The 15,335-nt window shown below is 44.8% G+C and overlaps 1 long non-coding RNA gene and 1 pseudogene across 1 annotated transcript; both read right to left on the bottom strand.

Annotated features, from left to right (window-relative positions):
* Nucleotides 1-3,629: 3,629 nt before the first annotated feature.
* On the bottom strand, nucleotides 3,630-9,746 carry LOC119352577 (annotated as a pseudogene).
* A 1,426-nt stretch (nucleotides 9,747-11,172) lies between these two features.
* On the bottom strand, nucleotides 11,173-15,289 carry LOC119352623. The gene is made up of 4 exons (XR_005170200.1): nucleotides 15,182-15,289; nucleotides 14,195-14,294; nucleotides 13,770-13,850; nucleotides 11,173-13,001 (listed from the first exon to the last, which is right to left on the bottom strand). It is a non-coding gene; the product is annotated as an uncharacterized LOC119352623 (long non-coding RNA).
* Nucleotides 15,290-15,335: the final 46 nt, after the last annotated feature.

Raw genomic sequence — 15,335 nt, 5'->3', positions numbered from 1 at the left:
ATGAAGGAGTCCGACCAAGCTGCAACAACATTCATTACCCCCGGCCTTTCTGCTCAACACTATGCCTTTTGGGCTCAAAAACGCTGGTGCCACTTACCAACGCATGATTCAAACATGTCTAGAAAAACAAATTGGCAAGACGGTGGAGGCCTACGTCGACGTCCTCATCAAGACTAAACATGTCGAATCATTGGTGGACGATCTACGACTCACATTTGACAACCTCCGGACATACGACATACGACTCATTCCGGAAAAATGTGTCTTCGGCGTCCTAGCCGAAAACTACTCGGATTCATTGTTTCCAATAGAGGAATCGAAGCGAACCCAGCAAAAATCCGAGCCTTGTCATAATTGGCAACGCCAACAGACTTAAAGCAAGTCCAAAAACTAGCGGGGTGTTGCAGCATTGAGCCACTTTATCTCCAGACTAGGAGAAAAGACACTGCCACTTTATTGCCTGCTCCGATGCACCGACCAGTTTGAGTGGGTGGATGCGGCAACAGCCGGATTGGAGGAAATAAAAATCTGGTTAGCAAGCAACCCAATCCTTGCCGCACCAAACGTCGGCGAGCCTATGTTGCTCTACATATCTGCAACTCACCAGGTGGTGAGCGCTGTGCTCATCGTCGAACGAGAGGAAGAGGGACACACATTCCCACTCCAAAAACCAGTATACTATGTATCGGCGGTCCTTACACCATGCAAATCCCGATACCCGCACTATCAAAAGATAGCCTATGCGGTCTTCATGGCATCTCGGAAGCTGCGACACTACTTTAAAGAGTGCTCGATGACGGTGGCTTCCGAAGTACCGCTCAACGACATCATAAACAATCGAGACGCCACCGGCCGCATTGCCAAATGGGCTATCGAACTCTTACCATTTGAAATAACATACAAGCCACGCCGAGCTATTAAATCTTAGGTGTTGGCTCACTTCATCGCCGAATGAACAGAAGTCGAGCTCCCTGAAGAGTACAACACATACTCTAACTGGGTGATGTACTTCGAAGGCTCTAAAATGTTAGCCGGATTGGGGGCCGGTGTCATCCTCACATCCCCTACAGGGGACACAGTCCGTTACGTGTTACAGATTATGTACACGGACTCCAACAATGCGGCCGAATATGAGGCATTATTGCATGGTCTCCGAATGGTTGTTTCCATGGATATACAATGCCTCAAGGTGCGTGGGGACTCGAACCTCGCAATATCACACAAATAAATGGAGATTTTGATGCAAAAGATCCAAAGATAGCGGCACACCGCAACGCCGTACTCAACATATCAGCTTGGTTCGAGGGGCTCAAGTTTCATCATGTGGCTCGAGACAGTAATCAAGCAGCGGACATCCTTACTCGAATGGGCGCTAAACGCGACCCCTTCCTGCCTAACACCTTCGTGGAAAAGCTTTTCAAGCCATCTGTGGTATGGCAGGACAAGAGCGGAAATAACAGTCCGACGACGATCACACCCCCGGATGCCGAACACGATTCAGATATCACCGGGGGCTCGGGCACCGGACCGACACCTTCCGCACATGTAATCATGGTGGTAATCGCCCCATGGACCGAACCTTTCTTAGCCTACCTTACTAGGCAGGAGCACCCTGATGACCAGAACGAGGCCCGTCGCATAGTTCGACGTTCTAAGGCCTACAAAGTTCATGAAGGAGAACTCTACAAGAAAAGCACTACTAGAGTACTTCAAAGATGTATCTCCGAAGAGGAGGGGCGTCAGCTCTTGGCCGAAATACATGCTGGCTTTGGCGGCCATCACGCCGCAGCCCGGGCCCTGGTAAGCAAGGCCTTCCGTATAGGTCTTTTCTGGCCCACGGCCCGAGCAGATGCATAAACCCTTGCACATTGTTGTGTTGGATGCCAGCTTTTTGCCAATCAAAGCCATATGCCCCCCACAATCCTAAGAACAATCCCTATTACCTGGCCTTTCACGGTCTGGGGGCTAGACATGGTCGGACCCCTAAAAGGGGGAAGCCATAAAAAGAAATATTTACTGGTTATGGTGGATAAATTCACTAAGTGTATAGAGGTCAAACCAGTAAAAACGGCTGAAGCCGGACCGGTGATAGATTTTATATCCAGTGTCGTACACCACTATGGTGTCCCGCATAGTATTATTACTAACAACGGCTCTAATTTTATAGCCGATGAGGTGAAAAATTGGTGTTCTAACCTCGACATCAAGCTTGATTACGCCTCCGTATATCACCCTCAAACAAACGGTCAGTTTGAACGGGCTAATGACCTGATAATGAGCGGCATCAAACCCAGACTAGTGCGATCCCTAAAGGAGTCGGATAAACACTAGGTCGAGGGGCTCGACTCCGTACTCTGGGGGCTTCGGACCACGCCCAACCGCACGACCGGATACACACCATTCTTCATGGTGTACGACGCAGAGCCTGTCTTGCCCTGCGACATTATTCATGACTCACCTCGAGTGTGCATGTATGAAGAGAGAGAGGCCGAGCTCGATCGGCAGGACGGCTTAGATGGCCTGGAGGAGGAGCACGATGTCGCCAAAGCCCGTTCCGCATTCTATCAACAACAAGCTCGAACATACAAAAGCAGAGAAGTGCGGGCAAAGACTTATAACGTCGGTGAGCTCGTTTTACACCTTCCAGAAAAGAAAAAGGACAAACTCAAGCCAAAATGGGAAGGTCCCTTCATTATAGATGAATTTCTCACTGGAGGAGCCTACCGCCTTCTCAATGCATCGGATAATCGCTTAGAGCCGAACCCTTGGAACGTTGCCCAGCTCCGAAGATTCTACGCATAAGTCCGGCCATGCTTCTTAGTCGTTCTTTTGTCTCCTTTTAATTTTTTCCTTTTCCTTCTCTTTCTCATTTTTATATGTTCCCCATGGCATGTTCGGATGTGCCGAACACTCGAGGAGTGCACATCCTTAAATGTACACACCCCACCATGACTGGGGCTTCTGTAAGTAGAAGCTTGTTATTATACCAAGCCTAGAGCTCAAAACAAAAGTGTCGTTTGTGGATATGCATCATTTTTGCCATTATATGCACCTCTATGACTTAAGTTTTTTGCCATGCTGGGTTGCCTTGCTCCTGTGCTTATGCCCTACGTTCCCGATTGTTCGGCTAGGGCATAGAGGGAGCACCTTTGTGATTGTTACAACCGGGTTATCCGGACATGTACCTCAGACGGGTGAAGCCGAAAGCTAGCGTTCTTAAGGTAATAATTGGTCGACACTAAAACGACATATCGTTGCCATATTGCAACCATTTTAAGCATTGCGAGACAGTTTTGCCATATTACGGACCGTACGCTCCGGCACGTGTAATCATAATATGCCGACCCAAGGAAAGAAACCATTAACGGAACTATTTTCCTTGGAAGATGTTTCTTACATACGTAATATAACATACATCCCGAACTCGAATTTTTTGTTTGTTCGAGCACAATGAGTGGGTTGCCTGGTTTCCGGATAAATACTCCCTTTTGTCTTAAGTATGCGGAGACACTCCACCATTTTGGTTAGGAGGTTAAAGACGAAAGCCCGCAATGACAAAATTATTTCACATGTTCGGATCTCACCAAAGGTTGATCATAAATGTACATTGATACATTAAGTCAGAAAACCTATTCCTTCTCTATTCCGTCTATAAGGCTGTCTAGTCTACAGTCTTCCTGCGAATATTTCGCAGCGGTCATTACTTGATCATAGACCAGATTTAAAGGGATTTCCTTCCCATCTGGTCCCTGTGGTCCTACTCGGGCCATATGATTCGGGTCCAGTTTCGTGAAGCACGTCTTCACCATGGCCCAGGCTTCTCGTGCGCCTTCATGGCAGGCAGACGTATTCCATATCTCGAACCGGCGCCGGGCACCTTTGAACAGGTTGGCCAGGCCCTCCATACTTTCTGGAGGGGTATCAGATGGCCATAACGCCTTCACCATACTCCTCATTGCTTTCCGTGCTCGAGCGTGCACGGCGGACAGCTCCTTTAGCATGTCGCCTTGAAATCCGGATACTTCCTCTTTTGGGCGACCAGTTAACAGACCTGCAGCAACAAAAGTCATGATATTCAGCATTATGGACTGAACATGCACCAATGGTGGTACTGAATAAGAGGGGAGGACATACCGAACATGCCGCCCTTCAGCTTTTCGTTTTCCTTCTGAATGGCCGATAGCTGGGCTTTCAAGCTCTCTATCTCTTAGGATTGTTTGCCCTTTTCCTCCTCGGGTTTTTTCTCCCTAGATGCGCTCGTCGCAGTCTCTTTCAATTCCGCTACTTCGGCGGTGACCGCATTTAGCTGCGTCTGGTTTGTGTTCAGCTCCTGGGCTAACAAAGCGTTCTTTTCTTTCAGAACCTGCAAAAGTTATCGATCCTTAAATCGGTTTGCTTCACCGCTTTAAATCACGGGGGCTACTGGCATACGACTATAGAAATTGCACCAAATTTTACATGTATATCCTTCGAGAATAGCTGAATGACTCCGGCAAGTTCGTCTCGACCGGCTCAAAGATATGCATCCACCAAACTCAATGAGGCAAACTCTTGTTCGAAAAAAGCCGGAGCACGCATAGCCTCCTATAATCGATGGTGGTTCATCACACTCTCTACTTCGGAATTCGTGATTGATACGTCATCTGAATCCTCTTGAGGAGGCGGAACGGGCATTGCGTCGGCTCGCGTCCTAGTTGACGAATCCGGCACCGGATTAGTGGAAATTTGGCTAATCGGGCGTTTTCCCACCGTCTGCCACGTACTCCTCCTGATGTCAAGGATAAAAAGGGAGACTTTTAATAATCCAAACTCATGCCTAGGAATGTATTAAGGCATACGTACCTCTTGGAAGCATGTGAGTTCTCTGTAGTACTCCTGGTTGCTTTTGGTTTTGAACGACGACCTTGTGTAGGGGGCGCCCTTGAGGAGATATGGTCCCTAGAGTGCCAATCTTCTTAAAATCTGAATCAGTACGACGGGTAAGGATACGGATTAGGATCTCCTTTTAAGAGGCCTCCGGATACTCATGATGCAGAAGGGATAGAGACGAGGGTAGTCGGCGGTGATAGCCACTTCCGAGCCTTCAAGGCTCGATTGATAGAATACCCCATCGTCGAATACTATATATATGTCCGGATCCTCGTAGAAGCCAGGATCATTATCACGATTATGATCCATAGGCTGGGGAGCAGGACAGTGGATGTCTTCGGTCATCCTCCTCCATGACTGTTGGTGTCAACAACGGGCAAATTCGATTAGTGTCTACAATGCAATAAAATAAGCATAGACAATCGAGATCTTACCATTCAATAGGAGTATACATAGAATAAGCCTCCCGGCATTTTAACTGGAGGAAATCTTCTTTTTCGCCCTTATATAGCTCGACCAGCATTGTGGCCAGTTCGGCTGGGGTATCTGGACCCTCCCGTCTGTAACGGGACGCGTCGTCCTCTCCGTTGTAACACCATAAGGAAGTTACTCTGGATTGGAGAGGCTGAATGCACCTCTTTATTGCAATCGCCATGACCTCAACTATCGAGAGTTCGGTATGGGCGAGCAACCTGACCTTGCTGACCAACCTCTTGGTCTCTGCATTGTCCTCTTCCTTGGGACTGCGGGGACGCTAGTTGAGGCGCTTCCTTAAAGGAGCACTAGAAAATTCAGGGAGGCCACTACAAACTGGGTCCGTCAGTGGGACGTCGTCCACATAGAACCATTCCAAAGACCACTGCGGGTATACCTCTTTGGGTGTTCCTACGAGGTATCCGGATCCGGCTATACGCCATACTTCGGCACCACCCACTTCAAATATAGAACCTCCTCGGTGGCGGGGAACGAAACAGAAGAACTTCTCCATAATTCAAAATGGGCCTCAATGCCCGAAAATAGCTCGCTGAGGGCAACAAAGCCTGAGATGTGCAAAATCGAACCTGGGGTGAGGTTGTGTAGTTGGATGCCATAAAATTCCAATAATTTCCTGAGAAAGGGATGGATTGGAAATCCTAGGCCCCACAACAGGAATGGGACGAAGCACACCCTCCTCCTTGTTGGGGTTGGAGAAATTCTCAGCCATCGCGTCATTGCCTACTGAATACAATCCCGCTCGAATGGAGACTAGATCCGTGAGGGGGAGTTAGCCTTGCTTCTGGAGCCGGATTAGCTGAAGATGAGGCACAGAGCAACTCTGCCAATCACCCTCTTGAGTGCTATGGGGGCGCGAAGAAGAGTATGGGGCGCTGGTCATGATGGAAGGCTTTGCTCGTTGCCAAACTTGGTGTTTTCCTTCTGCGCGATGTGATATGCCATTTGGAGATCTGTATCTCCTTATATAGATGCCATCCGAGCGTGGTAAAGGACTTATTTGCAAAAAAAACATGGACCATTCATATTCACTCAGCGCGCATAAATCGAAGCGTCGACAGGGGGGAATCATAAAAGGCATCAAGATTATCACCAGATTGTCATCGGCCCGGATTATAGTGAAGAACCCGCCTTGCAAAGTCGAAGACATGAGCCGAATACTACGTTGTCATTGAAGGCAAGTTCGGGGGCTACTGAGGGAGTCCTGGATTATGGGGTCCTCGGGCGTCCGGGCTGTGTAGCATGGGCCGGACTGATGGGCCGTGAAGATACAAGATAGAAGGCCTTCTCCCGTGTCCGGTTGGGACCCTCCTTTGCGTGGATGGCAAGCTTGACGTCCGGATGTGTACTTTTCTTTCTCTATAAACCGACTTTGTATAACCCTAGGCCCCTCCAGTGTCTATATAAACTGAAGGGTTTAGTCCATAGATGCTATCACAAATCATATAGGCTAGACATCTAGGGTTTAGCCATTACGATGTCGAGGTAGATCAACTCTTGTAATCCCTACACTCATCAAAGTCAATCAAGCAGGAAGTAGGGTATTACCTCCATCGAGAGGGTCCGAACCTGGGTAAACATCGTGTCCCCTTTGTCTCATGTTACCTTCGATCCTCAGACACACAGTTCGGGACCCCCTACCCAAGATCGGCCGGTTTTGACAACGACAACGGGCGGCGTGGCCCCCGGCGGCGGTCATGGAGGCCGACCGCCCTGGGGGCGGCGCGCGGAGCGGAAGCGCCGGGTGGCGGCTAGGGTTTGATCGATTAGGCTGATACCATGTTAGAAGGGAGAGGGGGGTTTGGTGTAATATGATGGTTGTATTATTGAGCCTCGAGGGCGAGTATATATTGTGTACAAGACTTGGAGGGCAAGACACCTCTCTTGGAGATAAGGTAGGAGAGAGATTACAAATCCTAGACTACCTAACACATGTAACCCAAATATATCTCTAACAGGTAGAACAATGACTTGGATAGGTGTGCACCGGAACTAGCTTCTGCTGATTGTAACACTGATATGGTTTGAGTAATACAAGTTTTTCACCCGTAAAAAAAAACTCTTATGCCATTGAATCAAGGGTATGTAAAACATATACGTGTCGGCATAGCCTCATGTGCTGATGCCCCTATAGTATACATATCAGCATGGTCTAATTAAAATGCCTATTAAAAACATAGGAATTAGTCTCCCAGCATGCATGTAATGGTTCATTTCCATCCTACATGTAATGGCAGAACGGTGCTGAAGGCCACCTCATTAGCACCTTGTTGAAGCTGGCACACTAAAGTCAAGTTTTTCAATCACTTGCTTCTCATCAGTTTTGAACTTGAGTGCCTCATTACCATCATGGCCTTTCTTGTTCCAGGTTTGTTGCAAGAAAAAACGCCAAATTGTTGTTAAATCTGGAAGCTCCATCAGAGAGTAGTCAGTAGAGATTCGAAAAATAGCATTAGAAAACATGAACGTAAATGTAAAAAAAGAAGTGCATATATAGCAAGCTCAAGGATTTAGCTTGACAGCTGAATTATGGCAAATGCTGCGTTTAGAGCAACTCAAATCAACAAGTGAACAGTAATAGCATCTGAACTGTTCAGGGAGTAGAACTACAACACCATCTGATTATCTTGCATTTAGAACCTGGAATTGCAGAAAATATTCTCCCACTACAAATTGCAGCAATGGCAGATGCTCATGTGCTCCACCTTTGGGAGCGACTAATCAACGAAAGGACTAGTCAAGTTATTAGGCATTTGTAAACAATTACATGAAGCCTGCTGCTCATGCCCGGAAAAAATACAGTAGCTTGATCAAATACAGCTACGTACAGTTATAATTGAAGATTTCTTGTCCTGAATAAATGAATGGATGATATATAGAAAAACGCCGCATAATTCTGCTGATGGACGTGAAGACATGCATGTAGCTGAGTTAAATCAATTGATAAGTTTCTATTGTAAGTTGAGAACTTTGCTGATCCAAACTTTAATACTCATGATATAAACTTGAAGAAACTTTAAGAGTGTGAGCTTTGAATCAAACCAAAACAGACTGCTGTAGAACGGATATCGTAGACTTCAGCACATTTGTGATTGCGCGAGTAGCACAAATTCAGATATGAAACAGGCTAGGGACGGAGGAGGAGGAGGAGGAGAAGGGGAACGGGAGCGGCGCTAACAGATGCCTAACACTATAACTATAATGCTCAGAAGAAAGAAACAACACAAACACACATTATTGTACTAGCCAGTAGAGTCTTATTTCTTTGATTCTTCGTTACAGCATTACAGACCTTGAACATTATATATATTGTACTACTCCTTGTTGCCTCACACGTTCCCTAAACCCTAACCCTAAACCCCTAAACCCCTAAACCCTAACCCTAAACCCTAGCTTTTTTCGATTAAAAAGAAAAAACTAGATGGGTTGAATGTAACCTCTTGGCCTCACCAGCAGGTCTAGCACCCGTAAAACATCCCTTGGGCTCTTAATTCCTGTTTCCTTCTCCAGCCCCTGAGCCGCTGTGTAATGCCCACTTCCCCAGCTTGTACGCCCGGTTGTTTTATCCCAGTCAATAAGTAAAAACGACATTCTCCCCCAGTTTACACAGAAGTTTGCCTCAGCCTCGAGCATGTAGGTCTCTTCCTCCCAGTGATCGGCCAACCTGTTGCTGATGGGCAGGAAACGGGCTGCTTCGGCTATCATGACGATGAACCTGGCCATACCTCGCTTAGCCGGTGCAAGGTCCCCGCCGGGGGAGTATGAGTAGCTTTCCAGAAGGCGCACTCCCTCTTTCGCCGCCTCCCTCCCGAGTGGTACAAATGGGAGGTTGAGGTGGCCACCTTCTCCTAGAAGCTCGGCGTAATTCTCCCCGAAGGGGAGAACTGTACAGCCCGCGAACCGGAAGTCTCCTATGCAGTGCTAGTGCCCGCTCGAGTTCCGGAAGCCCATGGCGGAGATATCGTCGTCTGCGAAGGCGACGACGCACTTGTCCTGGGGAAGATCCCCTTCCGTAAATAAATAAATAAGAAGTCAGAGAGGATGATCGAATTACAACCAACTGAAAATAAGCCGAAAAGCGAGCGAATCTGAAATTAGCTGCATTATTTTACCGTTGAGGTGGCATAAAATCACTCGAGCTGGTAGGTCATAGAAGACGGGGCGTCGAACCGCCAACGCCCTGCTCGACAGCACTCGCAGCTCAGGCTGGTTCCTCACCAGTATGCTCTTCAAGTCTGCGTGGTTCTTGCCTTCTTGGTGTAGGGGTCGATGGTGTAATTGAAGTGGAGGTGGACGAACTCCGTGGAACAGACCAGGGGTAGGAAGAAAGCTAGTACTACAAGTAGTAGAAGAAGAAGAGTCGAATGACGGATTTTCGCTGCCATTATATATGCTGTTAGCTAGATGGATCGATGGAAGCTGGTTCCTACCTACTCTCCAGGGGGAGAGCTGCGTTGGCGTTGCTATATAGTAGGAGTATATATATTGATGTGGACAGAAAGCCTGTCGTGCATTACAAGGCAGCAGGACGATCGATCACTAGGATTCATGCATCCCGTTGCATCCATCTGTCGTGTCGTGGAGAACAATTAAGAGAAAGAGATAGAAAAGGATACGGCCGGGATAGATAGTTGAGAGAGATTACATGCATGCATGGCGTATAGCTTTCAAACTTCTCGAGTTTTATATGTCATGGAGTTTTATAGCGCCGCGCTGTCGACTGTTGACAGATTTGGTGAGCAGAAAAATAATGGAGTTCTTGGCATGATCAACAAGTAGTACCAACTAGCGAATTTGCTGGAGATCGAGACTCTTTCCATGATCAAGAATATAAGCAGTGATTACCTCGTTTGCTCTTGAGGAGTTTCGTTGCAGTCTCTGCGTTGGAGGGGGCGGTGGTGGTGTTGAATATATGTGTTACTGTCCGCAGCTTCGTAGTATTTTTTTATGCTTTTCCAGTTTCCCCTGATGCTTTTCATGAGACCTATGTGTTGCTGTGTATCAATGTATAAACTGCTCCGAACTAATATTTACTTGAAAGCGTGCGCCTCATCAAAGTGGTAAGTTTTCAGATTTGTATCTTTGATATTTGTTTCACTTGAAAGTTTATGTTTTCCCGTGAAAGCCTTGAAAGCCTTGAAGGTGTTGACTCTTCTACCGTTGTTCAAGTTATGAGAGGCACCGAGGAAGTTATCAATTGATTTTATTTTTATTTTTTTGTATCCCCATATTACTATTTATACTTCTGTCGTGTTTTATCTATTTTCTTGGACCATTGAGCATCAAGTTTAAATTGTAGATTGTTACGAAACTGAACTTTATTTTGTATGCTTCTGCATTAGGTATTTTTTAGAAAATGGTATGAAGTAGCTTTAAGTGCCGAAGTTTTTCCATGTTATTGAAAAAAAACTAGGTCCGAGGTTTGCTTTATTCCTGGCTCCGCCACTGAGCTCACGTGTTGCCACTTGCCAGCACAATGTTTACTCTCACATATGGTTTTGGATTCATCTCAAATTGAGTTCATGCAACTCATGAAGTTCGTTCGCCCAGGGCGCGCCCTGTTGCCTTGTTGTCTCCTCGTTTGCCTTCTGGTCTCATCCTGAAGCTTCTAGGATCTCTCTTGTCCAGAAAAAAATTATCACGAAGTTTCATAGCATTTGGACTCAGTTTGCTGCTGATTTTCTAGAAAATCAAAAATAGGCAAAAAAAAAACAGCAACTGACACTAGGCACTGGGTTAATAGGTTAGTCCCAAAAAAATAATATATAATAGCATATAAAACATCCAAGATTGATAATATAATAGCATCGAATAATAAATTATAGATACGTTGAAGACGTATCAAGCATCCCCAAACTTAATTCTTGCTCGTACTCGAGTAGGTAAATGATAAAAATAGATTTTTTTATGTGAAATGCTACCCAACATGTGTATCATGTAACCTATTTGACGGTATAAATATTGAGAAACGATGAAGTAATCATATCAACAAAATAATATCCATGAATATAAGAAGCATAAAAATATCTCTTCTTGTAGGTATGTTTAAGTGTTGAAATTTTTTATTGAGAAATTGTCTTATTAAGTGTTGAAATCTGTTCTTAATAATGAAATCTCCTATCAAGTGTTGGAATCTTCTTTATTGCTGGAATGACTTATTTAGGTACTCATGTGTCTTATCAAGTGTTGGAATCTTCCTATTAGAAATAATGGTACTACCATAGGATATGTGCTTCTAGTATGAAGCTCTTAATGAGGTACTCCTTCCGATCCATATGTTGGAGATAGTTGAGAGAGATTACATGCATGGCGTATAGCTTTCAAGCTTGTGGAGTTTTATATATCATGGAGTTTTATAGCGCCGCGCTGTCGACTGTTGACCGATTTTGGTGAGAAGAAAAATAATGAAGTTCTTGGCATGATCAACAAGTAGTACCAACTAGCGAATTGGCTGGAGACACTACAGGAAAAAACTTTAAAGCCGTGTACCCAAAGAACTCGGCTTATGTCGATATAAACTCGGTTTATATATAAGCCGAGTCAAACTCCCGGCTTATATGACACGGTTTACACTTGATCGGCTTATACGCTATAAGCCGAGTGCCAGTGGGAAAACACTCGGTTTACTTAAAAGCCGTGTGTTTATACGAGGCTCTCGGCTTACTAAAGTAACATGACGGCAGCCGGGAGATAACGGCCACGTGTTATCGTCAGTATAAACCGAGTGCCCTCGAGCGCTACACGGTTTAAATATAAACCGAGTGCCTAATAGAGCCGCATGATTTAAATATAAACCGAGTGCCTACATGAGCCACACGGTTTATATATAAACCGAGTGCCCACGAGCACTACACGGTTTAAACATAAACCGAGTGCCTAGCTAAGGGAGCCACACGGTTTAAATATAAACCTTGTGTCCGCACGAGCTGCACGGTTTAAATATAAGCCGGGTGCCTTTGTACACGGCTTATAGGACATCCACTGTTAAACATATCCTATAAGCCGGGTGCCTGCATCAGGAACACTCGGCTTATACAGCTCCCCGTGGCATAATATGCCTATAAGCCGGGTGCCATGTCCCTGGGACACACGGTTTATATGCCAAATAGCATTTTTTTTCCTGCATGCTTCAGCGAGCAGCAGCAAGATGGCTTATATATCCAGCAATATATTGATCGATCCAGCAAGCAAAATGACCAACAATATATATCCAGCAATATATTGATCCAGCAAACAAAATGACCAACAATATATATCCAGCAAGCAAAATGACCAACAATATATATCGAGCAATATATAGATCCAGCAAGCAATATATATCCAACGAAAGTCCACACATGCGTACATATGCAACAATAGTTCGCAAACAAAAGGACCATAAGTTCCAAGTCCACACATGCGTAAATCATGTATGTTATTATTCCTAATTGAGCAATCGATTCAAAAGAAATTCACAGGATTCTGCCCTCATGAGTAAATCTACATACTTTTTAGCGCACATTCAATATTCTGCGAGCAAAAGTTTGATCTTACACTGCAAATTTTGAGCTTTCTCTATAGAATCAGAAAACAGAACAACAAGTGATGATTGCTTACTCTTATGATAACTTCAATTAGAGCCAAGTCTGGTGGGATTTGTCCTGAAAATAAGTAAGAAAACATAGAAAATGGCATTAGATACAAACAGAATCATAAGACCATTGCTCTAAGAAAAAACTGGATAGCAAATGAGAAGGATGAGACATCACTGAAATTATAATTTATAAATTGCACGGAATCTCTAAAAGGCTTATATTTAGGAACGGAGTGAGTATATCCACAAGCATGGCCCAAAAAACACAACACTACTAACATGTCTTTCTAATTTTGATGGAGGTACTGCCTAAAGAAGAGCAAGAAATCCCAAATTAGAACACCAGGAAGCGAACCTTTAAAATGAATATTTATATTGGAACAGAGAAAATAACATAAAACAGACCTGATAAATAAGCCACTCGATGCAAGGGTGAAAAATAAAAAGGAAAAATATGCAACAAACATGTCTGAATAATGATCTGCGATCAAGTAATTTTAGAGATGTCATTTTGAAGAGAATGTCTTAAGTAGAGCACTGCATGTATTTCTCATACTACGTGAAAAGAAAAGGCCATACTATGCAAACTACATATGGGCATATTTTTAGAAGGAAACTTTGTCAGGTTCAAGCAGACATAATTTCATTTTGTTCTTAAGACGACATATGGATATATTTTAGAAGTAAACTTTCTCAGGCTCGACCAGTCATAATTTCATTTTGTTCTTAAGATGACTTCCATTCCAGCAAAAAAATTGGCGACAAAAGAGACCTTATTTTGGTTCTAAAATGCACACAGAAATATCAAGTATATAGCAGCTGAAGTGCTCCTTACCTCCTCCCAGTAGCTATTCAGAAATACACCGGCGGCGATTGCAGCTTCCAGTATCACAAGCAAGAATACAAAGATCACGTGCTACATACATGGCAGGTTAAGGCAAAATAGTCCATATCACCAAGACACAGTACATCTAAGGTCACAGAGCTCCAAGAACATAACTGGGACTTAAGGTTTCAGCAAACTATTATTAGGAGTCAACAATTCTAGTTCAAAACTTAACTGCTAGAGACATGACCCTCTTTTTGAAATATCATTTATATTTTTGAAATGGATATATCTGGAAAAAAGCACGCAAGGTTTGGTCTTTATGTGACAACACAAAAGGCTTTGAGGAATTTTGCTAAACCAGTAGCAGCTGCCATGTAAGCACACTTAAATAGGCTAACGCAACTCCTAGTATCAGACGCTTCCAAGGATACACAAGACAGGCAGGGGCTGTTTGCAGTTTCAGCGGCGATGTGGCCCGAGCAGGTCAGCAAGCACATGATAATTCCCAGGCTGAGAAGAGTGTAGATAAACCTGCATAAAAATTGATCTCTTAATGAAAATAGCCATCCCATATTACATACAGTATATTCATAAGAAATCCCTAGAATACTCTTGGCATGGCAAAGAGGCATGAATTCTCTAGTTTCTCAGACCCAACATAAAAAACATGGTAGTAGTATAAATCATTCGTTGCGTAGCGCCGCGTCGACATCTTAACAGCGAAGCGAGAGGAAGATGCTGATCACCACAAATATTTTTACCCCAGCCATAAGTTTTGTTCGACCTACATCATTTGGATTGGATAAACTATCTTCGGCTGTAAGCTAACTTGCTGGAATGCAACAACAGAAGATTGTCTTGAACACTAATTTGTAAAAGTAATAAGCAAGATACAATGAAAAATAAGATATCTAATTTAACTGCCCTGCCAGCAAGTTGCACCCAGATAGTAGTTATTCTGATTTCTGAACCAGTACTATTCTGATATCTGAAGCTAATTTACTCTGAGATAAGAGTCCAAGTGCCAGCATCAACCAGCTTCTACACCTACATGTTCTTCTATTGCCAATTTACCATCTTTCATAGATTTCTTCTTACTCTTCCTTTTCGTATGAGCATCACATCACAGATGAGAAAAGGGGAATCAGGAAACATGCATAAATATGAACAAGAGCATTCAAGGAAAGGCAAAAGCTGGTCTAAACCACAATGGACGAGCTCGGTGCACTTGACATTGGTACATTGCTGGTTTCCCCACGCATGACGGCGACACCGCTGCCCAGGCAGTACGGTGGGAATTCGGTCGGCGGTGTGTGCGGGGTGCGGTGTTCCCCTTTTTATGAACCCTGAGCACTGTGTGTATGTGTGTGATGCAGGTGTTCTGAAGATGCAATTGTGGGAGGGAGGGGAACCAAAACCAGATGCAGCATGTGTTCCTGCTGATGCAGTTGTTCCACGAGCAGGAGATCAGCAGGGGCACGCCGGAGCACCTTCACGCTGGAGCACCTTGCCGCCTGAGGAGCCGGGCCCTGGTCAACAGAGAAAGGTGCTGTCAGAGAGAGAGAGAGAGAG

Source organism: Triticum dicoccoides, chromosome 2A (genome assembly GCF_002162155.2).
Source record: "Triticum dicoccoides isolate Atlit2015 ecotype Zavitan chromosome 2A, WEW_v2.0, whole genome shotgun sequence".
NCBI classification, from domain to species: Eukaryota; Viridiplantae; Streptophyta; class Magnoliopsida; order Poales; family Poaceae; genus Triticum; species Triticum dicoccoides.
The sequence above is the reverse complement of the archived record's forward strand: the minus strand, read 5'-3'. Positions and strand labels throughout refer to the sequence as shown.